At 54.5% G+C, this 24,575-nt stretch overlaps 1 pseudogene; it reads left to right on the plus strand.

The window, feature by feature from the left end:
* Window positions 1-4,234: 4,234 nt before the first annotated feature.
* Window positions 4,235-24,575, plus strand: part of LOC117088032 — a 29,813-nt pseudogene continuing 9,472 nt past the window's right edge.

The following is a 24,575-nucleotide window of genomic DNA, read 5'->3' on the forward strand; positions in this document are numbered from 1 at the left end:
AATTGCTTGAACTTGGGAGGCAGAGGTTGCAGTGAGCCAAGGTCACACACTGAACTCCAGCCTGGGCAACAGAGCGAGACTCTGTCACAATTTGAAAAAAAACATAAGAAAGAGGAGGAGGAGGAGAGGAGGAGGAGGAGTAGTGTGACCTCTCTAAGGCAAGGCAGTGTCCCACTCTGATTCACTTCCATGTGTAGAACAGGACCTCCACCCTGAAGGCACTCACTCAGGGAGGCTGCTGGGATGGGTGGATGCACAGTTAAGGTCTTCATGGTGGCTGGGGCTGACCCCATCCCCTTGCTCTTTCCACACACCTGCACACTCATCACTCCCACGCTCACACCCACCACTGAAAGCCGGCTGCTAATTTGGTTTGCCTAACAAGGTCCCCAGATGAACAACACATGCTTCCCTACCTCTCCCCTGCTAGGGCCCCACCGTGTTCTGGGATGTACTCAGGGATCAGGAGAACAAAACCTCAAGGAGTGAAAGGACATTCCAGGGTGCAAGCCTCTGCATCCTCCTCCATGCCCTAACCCCTGCCTGACACACCCTCACCCCTGTAACTGGCCAGCTCCTACCAACCCTTAAAGTTTCACCAAGTTCAGTGGTGGCAGCCACACCCTAAAGTGACTGACCCCCCCCATGACCTATGCCCTTACATAGTCTTCCTGACCTTGGGTACGAACAAAACCGGTGACTGGCTTCTAAACAACAGAGCCTGGCAAAGTAAAGGGATATCACCGTCACAGTTCATCACCTTCGCACACTAGAGAGAAAGGTTTCACCTGCATGGGCTGCAGGAGGGAGCTGCTGGGCTGAGGTCACCCCCCAGGACCCGGGCCCAAGCAAGCGCCACACCACGCCCCCCGGTGGCTGAGGGCCCCCGATCGCCGGGGGATGACCCACCTCCCGCAATCCGGGCCCCCAGCAGCCGCCACGTCCCGGCCCCGGCGGCAGTGTTGCTCCTGGCAGTGTTGCTGGGGCTATTCCCCTGGCTTAGTCTTAGGGAAGCACACGCCTTTGAATACTGCTGAAGCTGTGACTACCCAAAGCGCACCGGAGTACTTTTGCCATATGGGGTGTTAGTCACTGATACACGTCTCAGTCAGACCTGATGGATTCTTGACCCCTTCCCTTTTTAATTTTTTAATTTTAATTTAAAGTTTTGTTTTTTAAGAGCACAACCTCTCAGGTGGCCACCGTGAATCTCTGCTGTCTTCAGTTGGTTGAAGCCTATTTGCTGTCAAATATATTCAAACATATTGATCAAACATATTCAAAGCCTGATGATGCTTCCCTCGGTTGTTCTTCTGCTGTGTGACCTCCGCGCCCGCAGGGTTCAAGACTGTCAGAGCTGGGAGCCCCCTTCACAACTACCAGGATTTCGGGAACCTCCTTTATCTAGCCCTGGGGATGGAAGAGATGTCATCGGGGCGGAGGCTTATTAGGTTTACATGCCATTGATAACAAATGAGGAGGTTTTCTTTTATATAAGGGGAGCTTCTTATAATGTGCTTTAGTAGGGTAAAGAAGCTTTTGAGGTTTGCTTTCTCTAGAAGGATAATTTGTGATCCTGCCCTTGCTTTCAACAAAAATATAATTTGCATACCAGTGCATGTTGTATTACTGAGCACTGGCTGACAAACGGTTCTTAGTCATCATTCACTCAGCCACTGTTTCTTGATGGCATGTGTGCCAGCTGTAGTAGGAACTTGCTAAAGCTCTAGGACTAACCCTTATGAAACAGGGGTCCTGGGGGAAGCAAATGCATATAAATATAAACGTTTGTGGGGATATCAGAGGGGGTGACTATAGGTGCAAAACTTTATTAATTCATTGTCGTATCTAGGAGGTTTTGTGTCTTAGCAGCGTGTTCCATAGTCACACATTCCTGCATCAAAATATTCATCATATTATTTTGAAATTCTCTGCTTAGGTATGTATTTTCTCACTAAGTTTAGAACTGGTTAAGGACAGGCTATGGGGTATGTAATATATGTACAACACACACATATATATATATTACCATTGTAATATACAATATATACTTATATATATACACACATATATATTTTCCCCTCTCTATATATACACACAACACACACACACTATATATACACACACACATATATATGAAATACACACACACACACACACACACACACACACTTCTGCCAAGCACAGAAAGTCAAAACTAGGCAAGGGTTCTTTTAGGGTTTATGAAAAAATAGATGTGCTTAGTTGAGAGCGTCCTTAAGTTGCCAGGGGAAAGACAGGATGGATTCACAAAGAGAGATAGTTTTTTTTTTTTTCTCCTTTGTTTAACTCTTGAATTCAAAATAATCCAGACTTACGGAAAAGTTGCAAAAATAGTACAGGGAATTCCCGTATGGTCTTCCCTCAGGTTCCTCAAACATTTCACCACATTTGTACTTTCTTTTTCTCTCTCTGTAGTTTTTTTTTTTTTTCTGAAATGTTTGAGAGTGGAAGGTAGAATGCAGGCAGGGTGAAGGGGGAAGGAGAGAGGTGGATTTGGAGGCTTTTTTTTTTTAACCTTCTGAGATGGAGTTTCGCTCTTGTCACCCAGGCTGCAGTGCAGTGGCACGATCTCGGCTCACTCTAACCTCTGCCTTCTGAGTTCAAGTGATTCTCCTGCTTCAGCCTCCTGAATAGCTGGGATTACCACCACCACCATGCTCGGCTAATTTTTTGTATTTTTAGTAGAGGGGTTTCACCACGTTGGCCAGGCTGGTCTTGAACTCCTGACGTCTGATGATCCACCTGCCTTGGCCTACCAAAGTGCTTGGGATTACAGACATGAGCCACTGTGCCTGGCGATTGGGAGGTTTTTGTAGTAACCCAGAGCGCTATGATGAGGGCTGGACCTGGTTGGAAATGATGAGGAAGGTGAGAAGTGGTTAGGTCTGGCGTATATTTTGAAAGGAGAGTTTAAATGGATTGGATGACAAGAGAGAGAAAAAGAAGTTTTAAGGATGATGTCAAGGATTTTGGCCTGAGTAACTGGAAGACGAGAGATGCTGTTATTGGGATGAGGAAGATTATGGGAGGAGTGGGTTATAGCACGGGGAATCAAAAGTGCGTTTTGGGCATGCTAAATTTGAGGTCCAAAAAGAGATGTTAAGAAGTGTTGGCCGGACACGGTGGCTCACGCCTGTAATTCCAGCACTTTGGGAGGCTGAGGCGGCAGATCACCTGAGGTCAAGAGTTCGAGACCGCCTGATAATTATTAAAATTGATCATTGATGTTTACTAATTAATCATATTATTGCTGCTAATATCGCAGGGGGTGTACACCTACCTGTGATGTTGTTCCTAATATCCAGGGACAGAGGACATGATCTTAGTTTTAATATCGCAGTAGGTGTACACTCACGCTGTGACACTGATCCTAATATCCAGGGGGTAGAGTATGACATGACTCCCAACATAGCAATGAACGGACAGCCACCCGGTGATATTGCTCCTAATATTCATGGAAGAAGCATATGATATTACTCCCAATATCGCAGGGAGGATACAGCTCTTCTGTGATATGGTTCCTAGCATCCGGAGGGGGAGAGGATGATAATAGTTCCAGTATCGCAGGCTGTGTTCACCCGCCCTGTGATATTGTTATGAGGATCCTGGAAAGGATATGACTCCCCATAGAGCAGGAGGCGTACATCCAGCCTGGGATATTGTTCCTAATATCCATGGAGAGGAGAGGCTGATGTTACTCCCAATATGGCAGGGGGTGAACATCCACCCTGTGATATCCTTCTTAATATTCCAAGGCCGAGAGGTTGATATTACTCCCAGTATCGCAGACACTGTACACCCCCATGTGATACTCTTCCTGATATCCGGAAGGGGAGAAGATGGTATTAATCCCCATATCACAGGAGGTGAACACCCACTCTCATATCTTTCCTAGCATGCAGGGGGAGGGGGATAATATTATTCCAATATTGCAGAAGATGTACACGCCCCCCCATGATATTGTCCTTAATATTCCAAGGCACAGAAGATGATATTACTCCCAATATCGCAGAAAGTGTACACCCCCCAGTGATGTTGTTCCCATGATCCAGGAGGGAAGAGGATGATATTACTTTCAACCCCTATACCCTGCAATGCTCTCACCCTGCAACACCGACACCCAGCTCAACCTGACATGGGACCAGAGGTGCTGGCTGGGGGTGTTCATTGCTTCTCTTTTCTCTCTTGCCAGACTCAGTAGAGGAAGCTGAGAAGGAGCAGCCACAGGAACAAGGTAGCTTTTGCCCGTGTCTCAGGCTTCCTCTGGTTATGAGCTGGGCCTTGGAGTAACTCCGGGGGAGGGGACAGAGCTGAGTACGGTGGGCATTGGATGCGGCTGTCACCCCTCTGTGGTGCGGGCTGGGGGCTTGGGGGACGTTGACTGAGGTGGGCCTGAACCTCTCATCTACTCTGACACTGGAGGCTGTGGGGTCCCACACTTCTTCCAATGAACATGCTGGCCCCCGCCTGGTCCCCGACCGAGATGGGACATCCTTTCCACTGCTGGGGCCCACGTGGAGCTGTGGGTTCCTTTCACATGACCTGGAGAGGCTGCAGCTCACCCTGTGCTCTGTCTCAGAGATGGGAGGCCACACTGCCCTCAGCGGGTAGCAGAATTCAGAGCCTTAGGTTGCAGGGGCCTCAACTGAGGTCCCTGAAGGGTCTGCTCTTTCTGAGGGGTTGATTCAGGGAGGCCCTCCCGTCTCCGCTCTGGGGCTCTGTCTCTTCCCCTCACACAGGGTCCGCATGTGAACCCTGGTGATGTGGACGCACCAAGGGCCCTTGGAAGTTCCCTGGGAATGGGATCCATCCCAGTACATTTGGGATGCAGGCACAAGGTCCCAGAGGAGGCCTGGGAAGCCAGTGGGGAAGGGAAGGCTGTAGTAGGTTTAGCCTCGGGGAGGGGGTGGTTCCACCCTCTGCCAAAGTCCCTGGAGCAAAGGCACGTGGCTCTCCAGCTGCTCCAGAGGCCAGGGTAGTGGCTGGGAGGGGCTGTGTGCCTCTGCCGGGTGGGGGAGATTTCTTAGCTAATTTAGTGAAGTCAAGTCAGACATTTGCCTCTAAATCATATTTATTTATTTTTTAATTCCAAGGCTTTACAGATGAATAAGGAGACAGTTTTTGGGTTTTTTTTTTTGTCTTTTTTTTTTGAGACGGAGTCTCGCTCTGTGGCCCAGGCTGGAGTGCAGTGGCTGGATCTCAGCTCACTACAAGCTCCGCCTCCCGGGTTTAGGCCATTCTCCTGCCTCAGCCTCCCGAGTAGCTGGGACGACAGGCGCCCGCCACCTCGCCCGGCTAGTTTTTTTGTATTTTTTAGTAGAGACGGGGTTTCACCGTAGCCAGGATGGTCTCGATCTCCTGACCTCGTGATCCGCCCGTCTCAGCCTCCCAAAGTGCTGGGATTACAGGCTTGAGCCACCGCGCCCGGCCCGAGGAGACAGTTTGTATTGAAAATAGTTTTTACACGTGAGCTTGAAAAAGAGAGTCTGTTTCAATCTAGTTTTTTCCTTCCCTGTAATGCCTCCTTTCATCCCAGGTTTTCCAACAGGAAATGCGCTCGTTTGCTCACCTCTGGGAGGGGGCTTTGGCTAGGAATCCACCAAAGACAGCAGGTGCCAGTAGACTGCTTGAGCAGTCTGGCCTTTGTGAACCCTTTAGGAACTGTGGGCTTCAGGTTTTCAGACCATCCAAGGTGAAGGTGGCCACAGGGACCTGGAAGCTTTTCCATCCTTCCTGCAGGGATGGTCCGTTTCCCCGCACGGAGCTTGGTACGAGGGTACAACACTGCTGTCCTGTGCCGTCGGTGGCTTTACCAATTTTGCATAGCAGCTTTTGAGCTGATCAGTAGCTCTGATTGGCTGTTGAGGATTTCGTGGATTCCTGTACCCCATCAGGGGGCCCATATGCTGACAGAAGTTACATTTGTAGTTGTGGTGCTGCATACACATGGGTCCAGTTAGAAGGCTTGGATTCTTTCTAAAGGGAAAGGCATCTCTGAGGGATCGCTGAGCTGACATAGTCTCCTCAAACCATGCTGTCAGGTGGGCGACAAAGCAGGACAGGAGGGTGATTTCGTAGGAGAGTCAGGCCATGGGCCTGCGTGTTCTCTCTGTCCCCATAGTGCCGGAGTTCCTACGTGCTCCAGGGCCCGGGTTTTCATTGCACATAATTCTCAAGGGCTCATGGCAAGCTGCGCCAGGGACACAGAGGGCGGGGACGGGGGACCCTGCCCCCAGTGGACCAAGGACTCACTGCTGGACTCTAATCTGTCTAAGTATTTTGGTGACTTGCAGAAATACCTCCACCTTGCCTGGGCCTGGAGCCACAGGAGACCTTTCCGAAGGTGAGGAATGTTCTGGAACAATGCAAGGCCTGCCCAGGTTGCCCCCAGGAGCCAGCGTCCTGGGGTCTCTGTGCAGCATCCAGCAACGTGAGCTTGCAGGACCCCGAGGAGCCCTCCTTCTGCTTGGAAGCTGAAGACGACTGGGAGGATCCAGAGGCCCTAAGCTCACGGCTGCTGTTCCTGAACACCTCCAGATACAAGACCAGCTTCCGTGGCCTGTACAACGTGGCGCTGCCATGGCTGAGCGGCATGTTCTGCAGCTTTAGCGATGAGGAGGAGCTGACTGGGCGCCTGGCACAGGCCCGAGGGGCGGCCAAGAAAGCTGGCCTCCTCATGGCCCTGGCCAGGCTCTGCTTCCTCCTGGGGCGGCTGTGCTGCAGGAGGCTCAAGCTGTCCCAGGCCCGGGTGTACTTTGAGGAAACACTGGGGACCCTGGACGGCAGCTTCGCGACCTGTTCCAGGTGGTGGCTGTGTACGTCAACCTGACCAGCATTTACCGGAAGCAGAACCGGGAGAACTTTACACACGTGGTTCCCAAAGCCATGGCCCTGCTCCTGGGGACACCCGGCCACGTCTGCAGCACCAAGGCAGATGGGGAGCTCCTGCAGCTGGCGCTGCAGTGGGCGGTGGGTGGCCAGAGCCTGCAGGCCGAGGCCCGGGCCTGCTTCCTGCTGGCCAGGCACCACGTGCACCTCAAGCAGCCCGAGGAGGCCCTGTCCTTCCTAGAGCAGCTATTGCTTTTGCACAGGGACTCGGGAGCCTCAGACGCTGCGTGGCTCTCAGATTGCTCCCTGCTCCTGGCTGACACCTACAGCCACAAGTGCCTGCCCCACCTGGTGCTGAGCTGTGTCAAGGTAGCCTCATTGAGGACACAGGACTCGCTGGCCGGCTCGCTGAGGAGCGTGAACCTGGTGCTCCAGAACGCCCTCCAGCCCACAGCCTCCCCACCCAGACTTCCCACTATCTCAGGCGAGCGCTGGCCTCCCTAACCCCGGGCACAGGCCAGGCTCTCCGTGGCCTTCTCCACGACAGCCTGGCCCAGCGGTACAGCCACCATGGCTACCATGGCCCGGCCATCACCTTCATGACACAGGTGGTGGAAGCCAGTGCTGTAGCCAGAGTCTGTGCCATCGTGGACACCCTGGTGGCCCTGGCCTGGCTGCACGTGCTTCATGGGCAGAGCCTGGTGGCCTTGAACATCCTGCAGTCTGTCCAGGATGCAGTGGTGGCCAGCGAGCACCAGGAAGGTGTGATTGCCAACATGGTGGCCGTGGCTCTGAAGAGGACGGGCCGGACGAGGCAGGCAGCCGAGGGCTACTACTGCGCCCTATGGGTGGTTTGGGACCTGGGCCAGCGGAGGAACCAGGCAGTGGTGCTGGCCAACTTCAGAACCCTGTGCCTGCACGCGGGTGCCAGCAGGCTGGCCCAGCACTACCTTCTGGAGGCCATGCGTCTGTTCTCAAGGCTTCCCTGTTTGGAGTGTGGCCGGGACTTCACCCACGTACTGCTGCAGCTGGGTCACCTCTGCACCCGCCATGGCCCGGCCCAGCAGTGCAAGGGCTACTGTGAGTGGGCCCTTCTGGTGGCCGTGGAGATGGACCACGTGGACACTGAGTGCCCTAGTTCCTCCTGTGCGCCTTCTGGGGCCACTCGGGTCAGGGCACACCTGGGGTTTGTGATTCGGAAACAAGTGGTGGTTTTTCCACCATCGAAAGTGCTGAGTCATGGCCAGCAGCAGATGTTGACAAGCACCCTGGAGACAGGCAGTTCCCATGCAGGGCCAGGCCATCTGTGCCCTACTGGAGCAGCCAGCTCTTTCGGTTGCTCAGGGACCATCCTGCCTTGAGCACGGAAAATCGTGCGTGCGTGCTGAAATCCCTGGCCATAACCCTGGGATCAAGGCAGGCTCTGCTGAGCTGGGACTTGGGGCCCCTCCATGAGCCAGGCCCTGAACGCCAGTTCTTATGCCTGTGTTATCTGCTTGGTATCTCGGCAGCCCTACGCACCTGTCATCCCAATTCACAGAGGACACAGGGGCGGGTGATTGCCCAAAGCCACAGAGCAGTTCATGCGAAAGCAGCTCGTGCAGAGTGTGCCAGGCCCCACCCACAAATGGAGCTTGTGGGGTCCTCGCGAAGCAGGTGCTGAGCGCGGGAACGTGAACTTCTGGCCAGAGAAGCCACAAAAGGGTGAGTGGCTTGATGGCGGGGCAGCACTTGGCCCCGGGTTAGGGAAGCCTCTTTAGTCTGGGACCAGAGGGTTGAGAGGATTTAGTCAAGTAATAGGTGTGGATGAGGGGCTGGTGGTGGGGGAGGGGCTGGCGGTGTAGCCTGTGTGAAGGCCCAGGGGTGAGCGAGTGGGGTGAGTGAGCGGGGATGAGTGGGTTGTGAGCGGGGGTGAGTGAGTGGTGGTGAGTGAGCGGGGGTGTGATGGGGTGAGTCAGCGGGAGTGTGAGCAGGATGAGTGGCGTGTGAGCGGGGTGGAGTGAGTGGGGTGGTGAGCGGGAGTGTGAGCGGGGATGAGGGGGTGTGAGCGGGGGTGAGTGAGCAGGGCTCACACAGGGAGTGCAGAGTTGGGAGTGGTGGGTTGGGTGCTGGATGGTGAGAAGCTCTTCTGGAGAGCTAAGCAGGGCTGGGGCCTCAGGCTGTGGCTTGGCCTTTTCCCAAGAGCACTGGGGAGCCATGGAGTGCTGTTGAACAGTCACTGCACAATGAGCAGTAAATGGACAGTAGGTGGGCAGGGCTATCCGAAATCTAGGCCGCAGAGAAAAGATGAGGAAGTTGAGTCCAGGGAAATGGCTGAGACAAGGGATACTGTTGAGTCCCCTCTGCCTTGCAGCGCTTTGTCATGGCACAGTGAGACCACTCAGAGGTGCCTCCTGTGGCCTGGACCAGAGCCCCAGGGGCTGTGGCCAAATCTGCCCATTTCCCAGCACAGGCCTGGCACCCACTCCTGGCCCTAGGGGGGATGAGATTTTGGAAAGGACCGTGTGAAGGGGCCCCGGTCCCACACATCTGCCCAAGGAGGGGTGGGGGGTTCATACCCAGGCTTCTTTGCCAGGGGCATTCTCTGACTGGAAGGAGACCCTCCAGGAGCCCAGCACCCCAGCCCCCACTGCAGCCTCCGGTGGCTCCTGGCACAATAGCCTGTGGCACCTCCTCCTACGAGGCCCTCCCAGGGTGCTGGAGGATTCAGACTTGGAAATGCAGGCCAGGGAATAGAGATCATGCGTCCCTGTCTCCCCAACCTGTGCTGAACGGTCGAGGAGACCGAGGGTGGGGTTGATACCCCACATGCTTACTTGGGGTCATTTTTGAGTCACTTTCGGTAGTTCGTGTCCTTCTAGGAGTTTGGCTGTTGTGTCTAGATGGTCTGATTTGTTGGTGTACAATTGTTCGTAGTGTTTTCATGGAATCCTTTTATTTCTGTCAGGTCGGCAATAATGTTTCCTCTTTCATTTCTGATTTTAGAAACTTGGGTTTGTAATTGTTTATTTATTTTTATTAGAGATGGGGTCTCATCATGTCCCCCAGGCTGGTCTTGAATGCTGGCCTCAGCGATCCTTCCACCTCGGCCTCACAAAGCGCTGGGATGACAGGCGTGAGCCATGGTGCTCAGTCTCTGATTTGAGTCATCATCTTTCTTTTCTTGGTCAGTCTGGTGAAAGACTTGTCAATTTTGTTATTATTTTCAAAAACCCACTTTTGGTTCTGTTGACTATCTCTTTTGTTTTTCCATTCTCTGTATTTTACTTCCCATTTCCACTCTCACGTTTATTATTTTCTTCCTTTTATTCACTTTGGGTTTAGTTCATTTTCTAGTTTCTCAAGGTGGAAGGTTAGGTTTTTGATTTGAGATTTTTCTTCTTTCTTTGAATGTAGACATTTACAGTTATAATTTCCCTTTCAGCACTGCCTTAGCTGCATCTTGGAGTTTTGATACGCTGTGCTATTTTTTTTTTTTTTTTTTTTTTTTTTTTAGGTTTTGCTCCATTGCCCAGGCTGGGGTGTAGTGGTGCAATCTTGGCTCACTGCAACTTCTACCCAGGTTCAAGCCATTCTCATGCCTCAGCTTCCCGAGTAGCTGGGATTACAGATGTGCACCACGACACCCGGCTAATTTTTGTATTTTTTTATAGAGACGAGGTTTCACCATGTTTTCCCAGGCTGATCTCAAACTCCTGGACTCAAGCGATCCTCCCGCCTCGGCTCCCCACAGTGCTGGGATGACAGGCAGGAGCCACCGTGCTGGCCCGGGCTGTGCATTTGTTTGCATTCTTCTCAAATTAGTTTTCAGTTTCCCTGATGGTCTCTTCTTTGACTCACTGGTTGTTTAGGAGTGTGTAATTTCCACATATTTTTGAATTTCCCACTTTCCTTCACTCTTGATTTCCAGTTTCGTGCCAGTACAGCTGAAGAACACTTCTGCTTTGGTCTCAGTCCTTCTCCATTCACTGAGGCTCGTTTTGTGGCCTGGCACATGGTCTGTCATTGGGAATGTCCCATAGGCGCTCGAGAGGACTGTGTATTCAGATGTTGTTGGGTGGCGTGTGTGACAGATGTCCATTAGGCATACCTGGTTTCCGGTGTTAATCTTTGGAATGTTTCTGACACTAGAAAATCAGAAGATTTCCACTGTTCCCAGCACCGTGGCTTTGGGAGAGGCCAGTGAGCCTATGGTTTTGGGCCTGGTTGCATGAGAGAAGCATGTATGGAACACCAGGGGCTGGCTTTGAACCCCATTCCCCCAACATGATGCCATGTGTGGCAGACATGATGCTTGGCTTTGCTCTCTCAGGGTTCCATCTGCGACAGGGGCTACTTGTGCCCGTGGCCTCATCAGCTCAGGCTGAAGGCGGCCCTGGTCCTCGCCAGAGGGACTTTGTGAAGCAGAAATAGATGTCCTGGTGCAGGGGCCAAGCCTGGCCAGGACCTCGGCCCTGGGAGTTGTAAAGAAGGCCGGTCTCTACCATGAGCATCTGCACCAAGCTGTGCCCATGTCACGGTGTGCTCGTGTCTGCCCTTGTACAGGTGCATGGCCTGTCTGAGCTCAGGCTCCCCGCCTATGGGGCCCAGGTTCACAGAGGTGTGAAAGAGACAAGCACAGCAGGGGCCGCCGAGCCCAGCCAGCCTCGCTTCGATGCTGGGAGGCTGACATCTTCCATTTTGTCTTCTGCCCAGGCCAGCTGCAGGCCGTCCAGTGGCTGTGCTACTTCTACAGCGTGTCATGCCCAGCGAGGCCCAGTGTGTCCTCTACCACGAGTTCCAGCTCTCTCTGGCCCACAAGGTGACCGACAAGGTGCTGGAGGGGGCAGCTCCTGGAGACCATCATCAGTCAGCTCTACCTGTCCCTGGGCACCGAGCAGTGAGGGCTGGCTTTGCAGTGGTGGGGGTGTGGAGGGGGGCAAGGGGGTTAGGAGGGGCAGGGAGGGGGGCACAGGGAAGCTGGCCCAGGGCCCCATCAGCCCCTTTCCTTTGGATCATTTGGTTCCTTGGCATCAGATGCTTTGAGCTGGTGGGTCTGGGGTCGTCCCAGGGCTGCTGCTGGCCCGTGAGTCCCAGCTTGAGCCTCCCTTGTTGGGTCAAAGGTTATCTCAACCCCAGCAGAGGCAGTACATGCACTCTGGGCTGTTCTTCCTACTATGGTGGCTTTTGTCATCTGACCTCTGCCTGCCCCGAGTCTTCACTCCTGGCCTTCATCTGTCCCCTTAAATGTGACCACAGCAGCCACCTGTGGCTTCTCTCCTACAGAAGACAGAGCCAATAGTGTCACCTGCTTCCCTGGGGCAGGGTTTCATGGTCTCACGTCCCACAGGTGGCCCACTCGGCTTCCCCCGAGCATGGCCCTGGCCACCCCACCCACAGGGCCTGGTGACATTGCTGCAGTCACAGCCCCTCGAGTGTCGGACTTACTGGGACCCGGGAGACTGGCTCCAGTCTTGGCCTCAGGTTCACAGAAGGAAAATGGGCCAGTGTGCTAGAGCCATGCTTCTCAAAGTGTAGTCCCTGGACCAGCAGAGCAGCATCTATCTCACCTAGGAGCTTGTGGCAAGTGGGAGTTCTGGGTCCTGCCCCAGGTCTGTGGAGCCGGAAGCTCTGACGTCAGGGCCAGCAAGCTATACAGACAGGCCTCCGAGTGACTGTGATGCCTGCACACCTTTAGAACCATCGGCCTAGATAGCCTCTGAACACTAACGGCTCCTGGTGCGTCTGGAGAAGACACAGGCCATGTCTGGGAGGCAGGGGAGATGGACTAGCACACTCCTCCTGCCACAGGGCAGCATGATGCTCGATTCCCTCAGAAGGATGTCCTTCATCTTTTCCATGCCGTGTGTGTTCACCCTGGCCCTCCCAGCAGCCTGGGAAGGGCAGAACACTGCACACACAAGAGGGCCGTTCCCAGTCCCACATTCCAGATTCATCTGTCACCAGACCCACGGGAGGAGGCACTGGTTCCAGGAGGATGAGAGCCCTTGTTCTGACACCTGTGTCTGATTCCAGGACCTACAGATCCACTCTGGACTACACCAAACAAAGTCTGGGGATTTTCATTGACCTCCAGAAGAAAGGAGGCGCATGCCTGGCTGCAAGCAGGGAAGATCTACTACATCCTGCGGCAGAGCGAGCTGGTGGACCTGTACATCCAGGTGAGTGGCAAGGGATGCAGGAGGGCCCCTGTGCTGTTCACTCTCTGTCCATCCATCCATCCGTTCATCCTTCCACCCACCTATCCATCATCCATCCATCCATCCATTCCACCCATCTATCATCCATTCATCTTCCATCATCTATCTGTTACCTGTTCATCCTTCCATCCATCATTATCTATTCATCCATCCATCCATTCTTCATCATCTCCCATACATCTGTGGGTCCTTCCATCCATCCATCCCTCCATCCATCCATCATCCATCCATCCATTCACCTGTTCGTCTTTCCACCCACCCATCCATCATCCATCCATCCATCATCCATCCATCCTTTTATCATCCATCCATTCACTTTTCGTCCATCCATCACCTGTTGTCATCCATCCATCCAACTGTTCATCCTTCTATCCATCCATCCGTCATTCATCTGGTCACCTTCATTCACCCTGTTGTCCATCCATCCATCCATCTTTCCATTATCCAGCCATTCAGCTGTTCATCCTTCTATCCATCCATCTTCCATCCATCCATGATCCATCCATTCACCTGTCCATCCACCCATCCATTCATTCATCATCCTTTTATCATCCATCCATTCACCTGTTCATCCATTCACCTGTTCATCCATCCCTCCATCCATTCTTCTATCCATCCTTTCATCATCCATCCATTCACCTGTTCATTCTTCCATGCATCCATCATCCATCCATCATCCATCCACCTATTCATCCTTCCATTCATCCATCATCCTCATCCTCATTCATCATTCTTTTATATCATCCATCCTTCAGCCACCATCCATCCCTGTTCATCCTTCCATCCATCATCATCCATTTATTCATTCATCCATATATCCATCCATCATCCATCCATCCTCCCATCATCCATCCATCCATCATTTATCCATCCGTTTATCCATCCATCCATCCTTCCATCATCCATTCATCCGTTCATCCTTCCATCTATCCATCACCCATCCATTTATCCATTTATCCATCCATCCATCCTTCCATTCATCCATCCATCATCATCCATCCATTCACCTGTCTATCCATCCATTTGCCTGTTAATCCATCCATCTTTCCACCAACCATCCATTCACCTGTTCATCCTTCCATCGTTCATCCATCCACCCATTTATCCATATATCCATCCATCATCGATCTACTCACCTCGTGTTCATCCTTCCATCCATCCATCCGTCCATCTCTCCATCCACCCACTTATCCATCCATGCATCATTCATACATCCTTTTATCATCCATCCTCCATCCATTTATCCATTCATCTATCCATCATCCATCCATTCACCTGTTCCTCCTTCCATCCATCATCCATGCATCCATTTATCCATCCATTCACCTTTCCTCCTTCCATCCATCGTTCATCCATCCATTTATTATCCATCCATCCATCATCATCCATCTTTCCATTATCCATCCACTCACCTCCTGTTCATTCTTCCATCTGTCCATCGATCCATCTATCATTCATCCATCCACCCACCAATCTACCTATTAATCCATCCCTCCATTCATCTGTCTGTTTATCCATCCATTGGTCTATCCATCTATATGTACATACATCATCTACCCTCCACATCCATACTCTCTACCCACCCATACATACATACACACAACATTCCACCACCCATCCCCCCATCCGTCCATCCATTCAAGCTTCATCTATCCACACACCCATCCATCCACGTGTCTACACATCCGCTCATCCATTCATCCATCCATCCACTCATTCCTAAGCCACTGCTGAGCACCGTGTATGCCTTTCCCTCCCTCCAACTGGCTCCCTCACATCCTCCCCCAGTGGCCAGCATCTTCTCCCTGAGGGCAGAGGTGTGGCCCCTCACAGTGCCTAGCACCTGCTGGTATACAGCTCATGCTCAAAGAATGGGACCACTCAGTTAACCACAGAAGAACGTGCTCCAAGCGACACGTGGCCATCTCCTTACAAAATGAATCTGTCATAGCGGCTGTTTTCAGAGGCTTTCCCAACACAGTGTGATCTGGAACAAACTGTGAAGCCCACGACCCTGGTGAAGCTTTCATTATTGAGCACCTGCTGTATACCTCCTTGAGCTGAGGAGAAGGATCAAGAGCTCATGGCCAAGAGGGACCAGGCCCACCCACAACACTGTTGATGTGCGCCCTGAGCTGCGGCAGGGATGTGGCAACGCAGAAAGGAACCAGGTGATGGGCTCCCAGCAATCTGGGGGCCACGGAGACTGAGTGTGGGGGAGGGGGTGGGCTAGGGCTATCCTGGTGGTAGGATTCACAGGTGTCGGGCTCCTGGGCTGCAGCTGCTCAGTCACCTCCTGGCACTCAAGTGCATCATTTCATTGTCCTCATGCCAGTGGTGGGGCAGCCCTAATGCACAGGTCTGAAAAATGCTCAGGTGTACCTGCAGTGTGTGAGAGAAGGAGGCTGGCGAAGATGGGTATGGCCACCTTGCAGTGTGGGTCTTGAGGGAACTTCTGCTCCTTTCAGGTGGCACAGAATGTGGTCCTGTACACAGGCGACTCCAACCTGGGCTGGAGCCGTTTGAGGCAGCTGGAGACATCTTCAACGAGGCCTGGGAGTGGAGAAAGCCGTGTCCTTCTACCGGTGAGCTGGCCTGTGGGCTGATGTATGTGGGCCTCAGGGGGTCACCTGGAGGGCAGAGGCCTCCCACCTGGAGGCAGGCCACCCTGCACATGCTTAGTTTCCCAGTGGTCTCACCGGAATGATATTGACTGTGCCCCTGCCCGGACAAACGCTTGGGGCCTGGATGTGGCAATGGCCCTATCTTTGCCTAGTGGTCTCACCGGGAATGATATTGACTGTGCCCCTGCCCGGACAAACGCTCGGGTCTGGACATGACAGTGGCTCTACCCTTGCACCTGATGATCTCAGCAACCATGAGTGGGAAGTCCTGTTCCCATCTTCCAGATGAGGAAGCTGAGGCTCAGAGAAGCACAGGGACATGTCAAAGGACACACAGCATGTCAGTGGGAGGCCCAGGGCCAGGGCCCAAGTCTGCCCACACCCCGAAACGGGGACGGCTTCTCCCTTCCTCTGAGCTCACGATGTGGCTAAGCCCTGGGCACAGATAAATGTGTTTTTAGAGCAGAGAGGAGTGCTGCTCCCCCTAGTCAGACCCCCAGTGCCCAGGTGGGAGAGGCTGGTCTGAGGCTGCCGGGTGTAGCTAGATGGGCCTCAGGTGACTCTTCAACTCCCAACTTGGGTGTCTGAACCGTGCGTTATCCCAAGAGCACAGAGCTCTGCAGACGTGCAGGAGGTGCAGGGGTAACTGGGGCGTAGGATGCTCCAAGCACATGTTTGAGCTCTGAGGAAGGCGCTGGGCAAGGTGGGTGCTGCGGGAAGCCTGACCCCACCTACCTGTGTGGTAGGACCCGACCCTGCCCCTGGCAGTGACTATGGGCAACCACAAGGCGGAGCCGCAGCTGCAACTGTGCAACAAGCTGGTGGCACTGCTGGCCACGCTGGAGGAGCCCCAGGAGGGCTTGGAGGTTGCCCACATGGCCCTAGCACTCAGCATCACTCTGGGTAAGTCCCCTGAGCCCCCGTCCTGCCAGGATCCACACTTTGGCAGAGCCCAGCCTCCAGGTCTGTAGGGCAGTAGCTGAAACACTGCTGGATTTTCCTGGTCTCCTGTCCAGGCAGGCAGATCTGCCCAGCTGGCTTCCCCGTCCGCCGTGCGGCAGAGCCTGAGGTCTCTCACGCAGTGCTGAGCTCTGCTTCCTCTGTCTCTTCCCGCTGCTGACCACAAGGGCCACCCAGTGTGCCCTCTGCCTTCCAGACATGCCAGGCATCTCGGTCCCGTGCCAGGCTGAGTGGCACATTCCCTTTGTCTTGTGCCCTTTCCACCCTCATCACCACACAGCTCTCTGGCTGATGAAATCCCAGTTCCCCTTCCAGCAGCCCCCCTTAAGGCTGGGCATCCCCTGTGCTGTGCCAGGATCGTCTGTCCTCCTCCAGAGACAGGAAACCCTGGGCTGGCCGCATGTCCCAACGCCTTGTGCCTTGGGGCACAGTACACAGGCGTGCAGCTGTGTGGGAATGCATTGAATGCAGGCTCCACAGCACTCGCCCTGCAAAGGGGAGGACATCAGAGACAGCCTAGGTGGGTTTGTGCATCTGTGGGGGGACCTGGAGCTCAGGCATGCGGTGACTCCCCAAGGTAAGGGGCTCTGATCATGACACACCCAGGAGTCGGATGTCACGTCTGTGGGCTGCATGAAGCCGGGGTTCCCGGGAGCACCTGGACTGCATGGGTTGTGGGCTCCCCTGGTTAAAAACCAGTGAACAAAGGCAGGTGGCTATGTTGGCAGAGCTGGGCCTTCCAAATCCGACTTTGCCAAAGCCTCACAGTAGACAGGGGCAAGCCTTATTGTTCTGCGTTGCAGATGGGAAAGTAAGTCTGAGAACCCAGAAGGGACGGCCAGAGCTGCCCAGGTGACCACAGGTGCCTGGAGGCAAGCCAGGTGCTGCCGGGGCTCTGCATACCTGCTCCTGAGGGGCCTGTGCCCTGACTGCCCCAGGGAGCCACGTCCTCACACCTGCCCCTTTGGCCTGCACCCCAGGGGACCGGCTGAACGAGCACGTGGCTTACCACTGGCTGGCACCCTGCACCACTTGCTGGGCCATGTAAGCTGGCGGAGCACTTCTACCAAGGCCCGTAGCTCTGCAACTCGCCGCTGGAGTTTGACAAGGCGACCCTCTACTACGTGAAGGTGTACCTGGTGCTCGGTGACATCTTCTATGACCTGAAGGTCGGTGGGAGGGGCAGGGCTCAGGGTGTTTCCAGCCCCCTTGGAGTGGGATCTCCACAGACCCCAGAGGCCTGGGTTCCAGCCTTCCTTAGGAATGGCCCAGTGGCCTCCCTGGAGCTCTGCACACGGCTGGAGAAACCAGCAAGGTTCACAGATACAACCCAGCTCCCAAGCTGGCCAGGCCCCACCCTCAAGAACTCAGTCTCAGCCTGGGAGGCTGACACATGAGCGGGCAATGGTGGCCTCTGGGTAAAGAAGGGGGATTGTAGTCAGGGGGGCCCTCCTGGAGGAGGTGACACCAAACTGAGTCTCGACAGTCAAGTGTCAAGTTGCATTTAAGAAAGAAAACAAGGTCGGGAGGAGGACATTTTGGAGGACGGCATCATCCTCACATTGAATCCACATTGCAAGATCCAACCCAAATCCCAGTGCCTCCTCTAGGAAGCCTGCCCAGGGTGCCAGCCTGCACTGAGCAACTCCTTCCTGGAGTCCCGAGACACCTTGAATCTTCACATCACCCAGGAAGGGTGGGGTGGGACCCATGTCTTACCATCCGCTTCACAGACAGGGGAACCCCAGCTCACGGCAGGTGCAGTGGGGCGGGGCCCCAGCCAGCCAGGTTGAGACCTTGCTGGGTCGGGTCTGTCTCCAGGGGAGGTGCTGTGCTCTCTCTGCCCCCAGGCCTGCAGGGGTGAGAGCTGGGACTGGTAGACTCAGACCTGGGGTGTCTCCACCTCTGCCCAGCAGGCACCCGCCCCTCCTCAGCATCGCACTGGCACCGCGTCAGTACTCCTTATGGGCTGAGGGGCCAGGGCGCTCCAGTCCAGGGACGGAGATCTTGGCCTTAGAACAACATGAGGAGCTGGGGCAGCCCTAAGACCCCGCCCCGTATCCCTCACCACAGGCCTGGGGCTTCCCGGGAAGCCCCCACCAGTGCTGGCGACACCTGGTGGTCAGAAGCGGTCCCTGTGGCCTCCCAAGTCCCAGCCAGACAGGGAGGTGCCAGGTGTCAGGCCCAGAGGGACGTTGCCCACTACTCGGGGGCTCGCCTGGGACCCAGGGAATGGGCCTCCCAGAAGTGGCCCTTTATCTCTCTTGGTCAAGTCTGCCCGCCCACTCCGCCTGCCCAGGAGGAAGGAAAGGGCCAAATAGTACCTGAGAGGCCAAAGTCCATGGTTGGGGTCGAGGGGCAGAAGCCTCCTTCACCTCCTTCTCGTGCACAGCCCTCTGGGCCTCATCGTGACGGTGCTGTCAGCCCAGGCCAGCTTCCCACAGGGAGCCCCCTCGGAATTCCCCAAGGGCGGCTGTCTTTCCAAGGCCACACCCTCCTCTTTGTATAGGAGGCTCTGGACCCGGGGCCCAGAAGAGTGGGAGAGAAAGCTGGGCTGGATGGGGCCTGGAAGGCTGGCGGAGAGGCAGGGGTAAATGGGCATCCTTGCTGATTGCCTCTAAAATGGGGTCCCCTTTAGTCTACACGTGAGAGTGAGCCCTGGAATAGGGTGGATTCGGTGTGTCCTGGCTCAGCCTGCCACTCACTAGCTGCTGCACACACTACAGGCACATGGAAGTACACACGCAAATGCACAGACACAGGCACATACAGGCGCGCACACACACAGGCACAGGTGCACACACAACCACATACACAGGCACACATACACACGCACAGGCACACGTGCACACAGCCACACACATACGCACACAAACACGCACATGCAGAGACATGCTTTGGCTGGCTCCTTCCTGTTTAGTTAGGATGCCCCCACCCCTTCAGGAAGCACTTGCCTCCCACCCCCGGCTGAGTCAGGGGCCTCCTGGGCCCCCCACAGGCTCCTGGGCTTCCCTCTGCCACACCCCGGGCCACCTTTGTGGTCAGTGTTCAGTCCCAGGTCCCTCAGACTGGGAGCAAGGATGTTAGGCTCAACCATGTACCCAGCACAGAGTCCAGTGTTTCGCTGGGCCGGGGGCATTGGATGTGCAGCGGCGGTGACTCAGGGTCTTCTCACGCCCTGCTCCATGTGTGGGCGGGGCAGTGAGGGAATGGACTGCTGCATCTTGGACTTTGTCCTTGGCCCTGGGAGCCATCTTGAGACGGTAAAGAGGGACAGGCCAGGCCTGGGTCTTAGCGAGGTCCCTTGGGTGTCCCCCATGTGGAGGAGGCGCCTGGGGAGAAGCCGGGGGGAGATGGGAGGGTCAAGTGGAGGTCTGGGAGGCAGGATCCCAACCCAGGGATGGTGAGTTTGAGCCAAAGATGCATTGAAAATGGGAGTGGATGTCTGGGGAGTCACTCTCGTCAATATTTCAGGAAACATTGCCGGGGGACACCTGTGAGATGGTTTTGTACCTGGCCTGGCCCGTGGAGGGCTGGAAATGGTCAGCATGGACAGGGGCCAGAGGGGAGCCTGGGTCACTCAACGCTGTGCCCCTGCTGGTCTTGGAGCCACGGGTCCTGCATGGAACTCTCAGAGCAGGCAGGATCTGCCCTGACCTCAGCCCACGGGAAAGCAGCCACTGCCTGCAGAGAGGGTGGGACTGGGGCTTGGGGTGAGTGGAGCATAGGGATAGTCAGGAGACTTCCAGAGGTTTCAGGGTTGTCCCCAACTCCTGCAGCTGAGACCACAGCCTTGTCACAGGCTTCGGGGCTCATGGGGTGAGCCAGCATTGGCTGGACATGTGGAACGGCCTCTGGGAAGACAGGCTCTAGTCCCCCTTTTGCTGAGCATGGCCTGTCCCCTTCAGGAACGGTTTGATGCAACCGGGTACTACCAGCTGGTACTGGCGGCCGCCATGGACCTGGGCAACAAGAAGGCACAGCTGAAGACCTACACGAGGCCGGCCACCATCTCCCACAACTTTCTCCTGGACCGCAAGAAGTCGCTCTTCTTCTACCAGAAGGCCAAACCTTCGCCACAGTGCTCAATGTCTGCAGGGTCAACCTGCCTCCTCTGCCACTCTGCGGTGGGCCCCCTGGTTGGCCACAGCCACCCTCACTGAGGACAGCATCCGAGGAGTGGGTTTTGTGCAAGTAGGATGGTCTCCTGCCTCTCCTGGTGTCTCCCGTGGCTCATTTTCTGGGAAATGGAGGCATGAAAGCAGGGTTCAAATAGCAATAAATTTTTTTTGCAATAACATACTGAAGTCCCCAGGGCATCCTTCCCTGTGTGCTTCCTGGGTGGTGTCTAGGGGCCAGCTCCTTCCCTGGTGGCAGCCCTCTGATCTTGGGGATGAGAAGGACCCTGAGTCCAACAGACCTGGGCAGGTCACCATGAGCCTCGGTTTCCTTGGTGGCCAGAGGGGAGATGGTGTAGAACTCCCTGGGCAGCTCCCTGCTCTCCCTGCTCAGAGCTTTTGCTGTAGGTCTCGTGCCACCCTTGCCTTTCCTTCAGGCCACTGTGCCCGCATGTGGGGGCTGCTAGTGCCCCTGTTCACCATTGAAGAAACAGAGGCACAGAGAGTTAGGTGTCTCGCCCACCGTCACACAGCAGGTAGGGGCGGAGACACAGAGCCCAGTACACTGACCACCACACCACCCTGCCAGCTTGCTGCCAGGAAGGTGTCCCCCATTAGGATCCAAGGTCAGCTCCTGGACCTCTCTTGTGGTGTCAGGAGAGCCACAGGCCAGTGAGGGTGACACCCGGGATCCCTCACTCAGTGTCCTCTGCTCCCAGACTTGGCTGGGCCGAGCCTGGCCAGTCCCACCTCTGGCCAGCGGTCAGCCCTGAGGGAAGTGAGATGCAGGGATCTCCGCCTGTGTACACGCTGCTACCCAGTATTGAAAGCCTTATCTGGGCTGCCCCCTATTCCGTCCCCACAGGCCCCCTCCCCTTCCAGCCCCCGGCTCTCATCCCTGTCCCTGGAATCCCAGGTTTTTCTTCTTGAAATCTCTTGGCCCCAGGGAACACAGCTCACACGGTCTCTTTGCCAGTTTACGGCAAGGAAACTGAAGTTCAGAGACTGTGGGTGTCCCACGTGATTCTCACATACACTGCACTCTCCCAGGCCCCTCTTTTCAACGCTTTAAATGAGGTGACATTCACATCGCATGCAATTAACTATTTCAACGTGAATAATGTGGCATTTGTGCATTCACAGTACTGTGCAACCACTCACGCCATGTAGTTTCAAAACGTGTTCATCTCCCCAGAAGAAACCTGCCATCCTCACTAAGCTGTTACCCCTCCTTGGTATCCCCCAAGCCCCTCATTTAATGGAAGGGGAAACTGAGACCCAGAGAGAGACTTGCCAGTGGGTGGAGCTCTGATAATAAGGAATCAGGCACCCATCTGCTGCTTCAGTCCTGGGTTGGTTTTCCACCCAGCAGAGGTGACAGAGCCAGGAGGTTCTGGGACCCCATGCTTGCAGCCAGAGCTCTGCCCCGACCTTCCCCACCAGGGGGCAGCAGAGAGCTTTCCAGAACCGGCCGCGGGGCTGGCGGGAAGCAGCGGGTCAGAGCTGCTGACAAACCTCACGTGGACCCCAGATCGCTGTCCCCGTGGGTTGGGCTTGGGAATTGGAGAGGAGCCCGCATGCTTGGAAACGTGAAGACAGCACGGCCTGGCTGGAGGAGCGGGAAGCGCCGTCACGTTTACTGAGGACACAGATCTCCTGCCCGCTGGGCCGGGCATGCAGCCACTCTTCTCGGGGTGGGGTCTGCAGGTCCAGGTTGCTCTCGGCCCCCGACCTGCCTCAGAGTCCGGGGGGCTTTGGAACTGTGCCTCCCCATCTCCACCCACCCTGGCTGGTGCCACGAGGGGACTGGATCCTGGGATCCTGTTCCTCTTGGGCAGCAGAGACTGGGGGACCAGAGGAGATGATGGGTCTTCAAGCCCCACATTCAAACCCCAGCCCACCACGCACAGCCTGGGTGTTCGGGGTGAGGAGTTGATGTCTCTGAGCCCCAGTTTTGTCACCACTAAAATGAGGCCGACATACTGGGGCAGAGTGCCAGCCCCAGCGCTAACAAAGGCCTGTTTCCTACTGACAATACCTCTTACTCCTAGGAACAGCTCCAACCACACACACTAGGGAACACTCAACCCAGGCCAACTTGTCAGAGGCACGTGAGCCAGAGCGACTCCATCTTGAATGGGGGCTGGGTAAGGGAGGCTGAGACCTGCTGGGCTGCATTCCCAGGAGGCTAGGCATTCTTAGTCACAGGATGAGATAGGAGGTTGGCACAAGATATAGCTCATAAAGACCTTGCTGATAAAGCAGGTTGCAGTAAAGAAGCTGGTCAAAGCCCACCAAACCCAAGATGGCCCACGAGAGTGACCTGTGATTGTCCTCATGGCTCATTATGTGCTAATTATAATGCATTAGCTGCTACAAGACACTCCCACCAGCGCCAAGACAGTTTACAGATGCCATGGCAACATCTGGAGGTTCCCTACATGGTCTCAGAAGGGAGGCAGAAACTCTCAGTTCTGGGAATTGCCCACCCCTTTCCTGGAACACTCATGAATAGTCCAACCCTTGTTTAGCGTATGATCAAGAAACACCATGAAAATGGGCAACCAGCAGCCTTTGGGCCACTCTGCCTATGGAGCAGCCATTCTGTTTTTTCTTTCTTATTTTTTTTGAGATGGAGTCTCACTCTGTTGGCCGAACTGGAATGCAGTGGCATGATCTTGGCTCACTACAATCTCCATCTCCTGGGTTCAAGCGATTCTCCTGCCTCAGCCTTCCTAGTAGCTGGGATTACAGGCACCTGCCACCACGCCAAGTTAACTTTTTGTATTTTAGTGGAGACAGGGTTTTGCCATGTTGGACCAGGCTGGTCTCGAACTTCTCACCTCAGGTGATCCACCTGCCTCGGCATCCAAAAGTTATAGGATTACAGGACTGAGCCACTGCGCCCAGCCAGAGTAGCCATTCCTTTATTCCTTTTCTTTCCTAATAAACTTGCTTTCACTTTATGGACTCGCCCCGAATTCTTTCTTCTGTGAGATCCAAGAAACCTCTCTTAGGGTCTGGATCGGAACCCCTTTCCAGTAACAAACTTGCTTAACCTCTAAGACCCTTCCTCTCTTCATCTGTAACCAAAGACAAAGCCTCCCCCGAAGTTCCAAAACTGTGGAGAGAACGCATGGGAAACAAGGGGCACAGAGTTGGTGTGCAGAACCAATCACAGACTGGGTGTCAAGCCACTGTCATGTTGGAAGTAATATCACGCTCTCCCACACAAGTTATGAGGAACAATATCACAGGGGGATGTGTACCTTCTCCGGTACTGGGAGTAGTATCATCTCTTCCTTTAGATGACAGGAACAATATCACAGTGTGGGTGTACACCCCCCGTGTTTTTGGAAGTAATGTCATTCTCTCTTCTTCTAGGTTTTATGATTCATATCACAGGCAGGGTGTACACCCCTTGTTATATTGGATGGAGTCTCATCCTTTTCAACCTGTATCTTTAGAACAATATCCCATGGGGGTTGTATATCTCTTCAGTATTGGTAGTAATACCATCTTCTCCTTTCCTGGATATAAGAAACAATATCACAGGAGGGGTGTACACCCCTTGCAATGTTGGTAGTAATATCACTACCAAGGTGTGTGTGCACCTTCTGGGATAGTGGGAGTACTATCAGCCTCCACCCCGCTGCATATTAGGAACAATATACAGGGGGCAGGGTGGTTACAACTCCTGTGATATTGAAAACAATATTCTTCTCTTTCCCCTGTACGTAGGAACTATATCACAGGGGTCTGTACACCTTCAGCTATATTGGGATTCATGTTATTCTCTCCCC

The sequence above is a fragment of the Trachypithecus francoisi genome, unplaced genomic scaffold, assembly GCF_009764315.1.
Source record: "Trachypithecus francoisi isolate TF-2019V2 unplaced genomic scaffold, Tfra_2.0 Contig00715, whole genome shotgun sequence".
NCBI classification, from domain to species: domain Eukaryota; kingdom Metazoa; phylum Chordata; class Mammalia; order Primates; family Cercopithecidae; genus Trachypithecus; species Trachypithecus francoisi.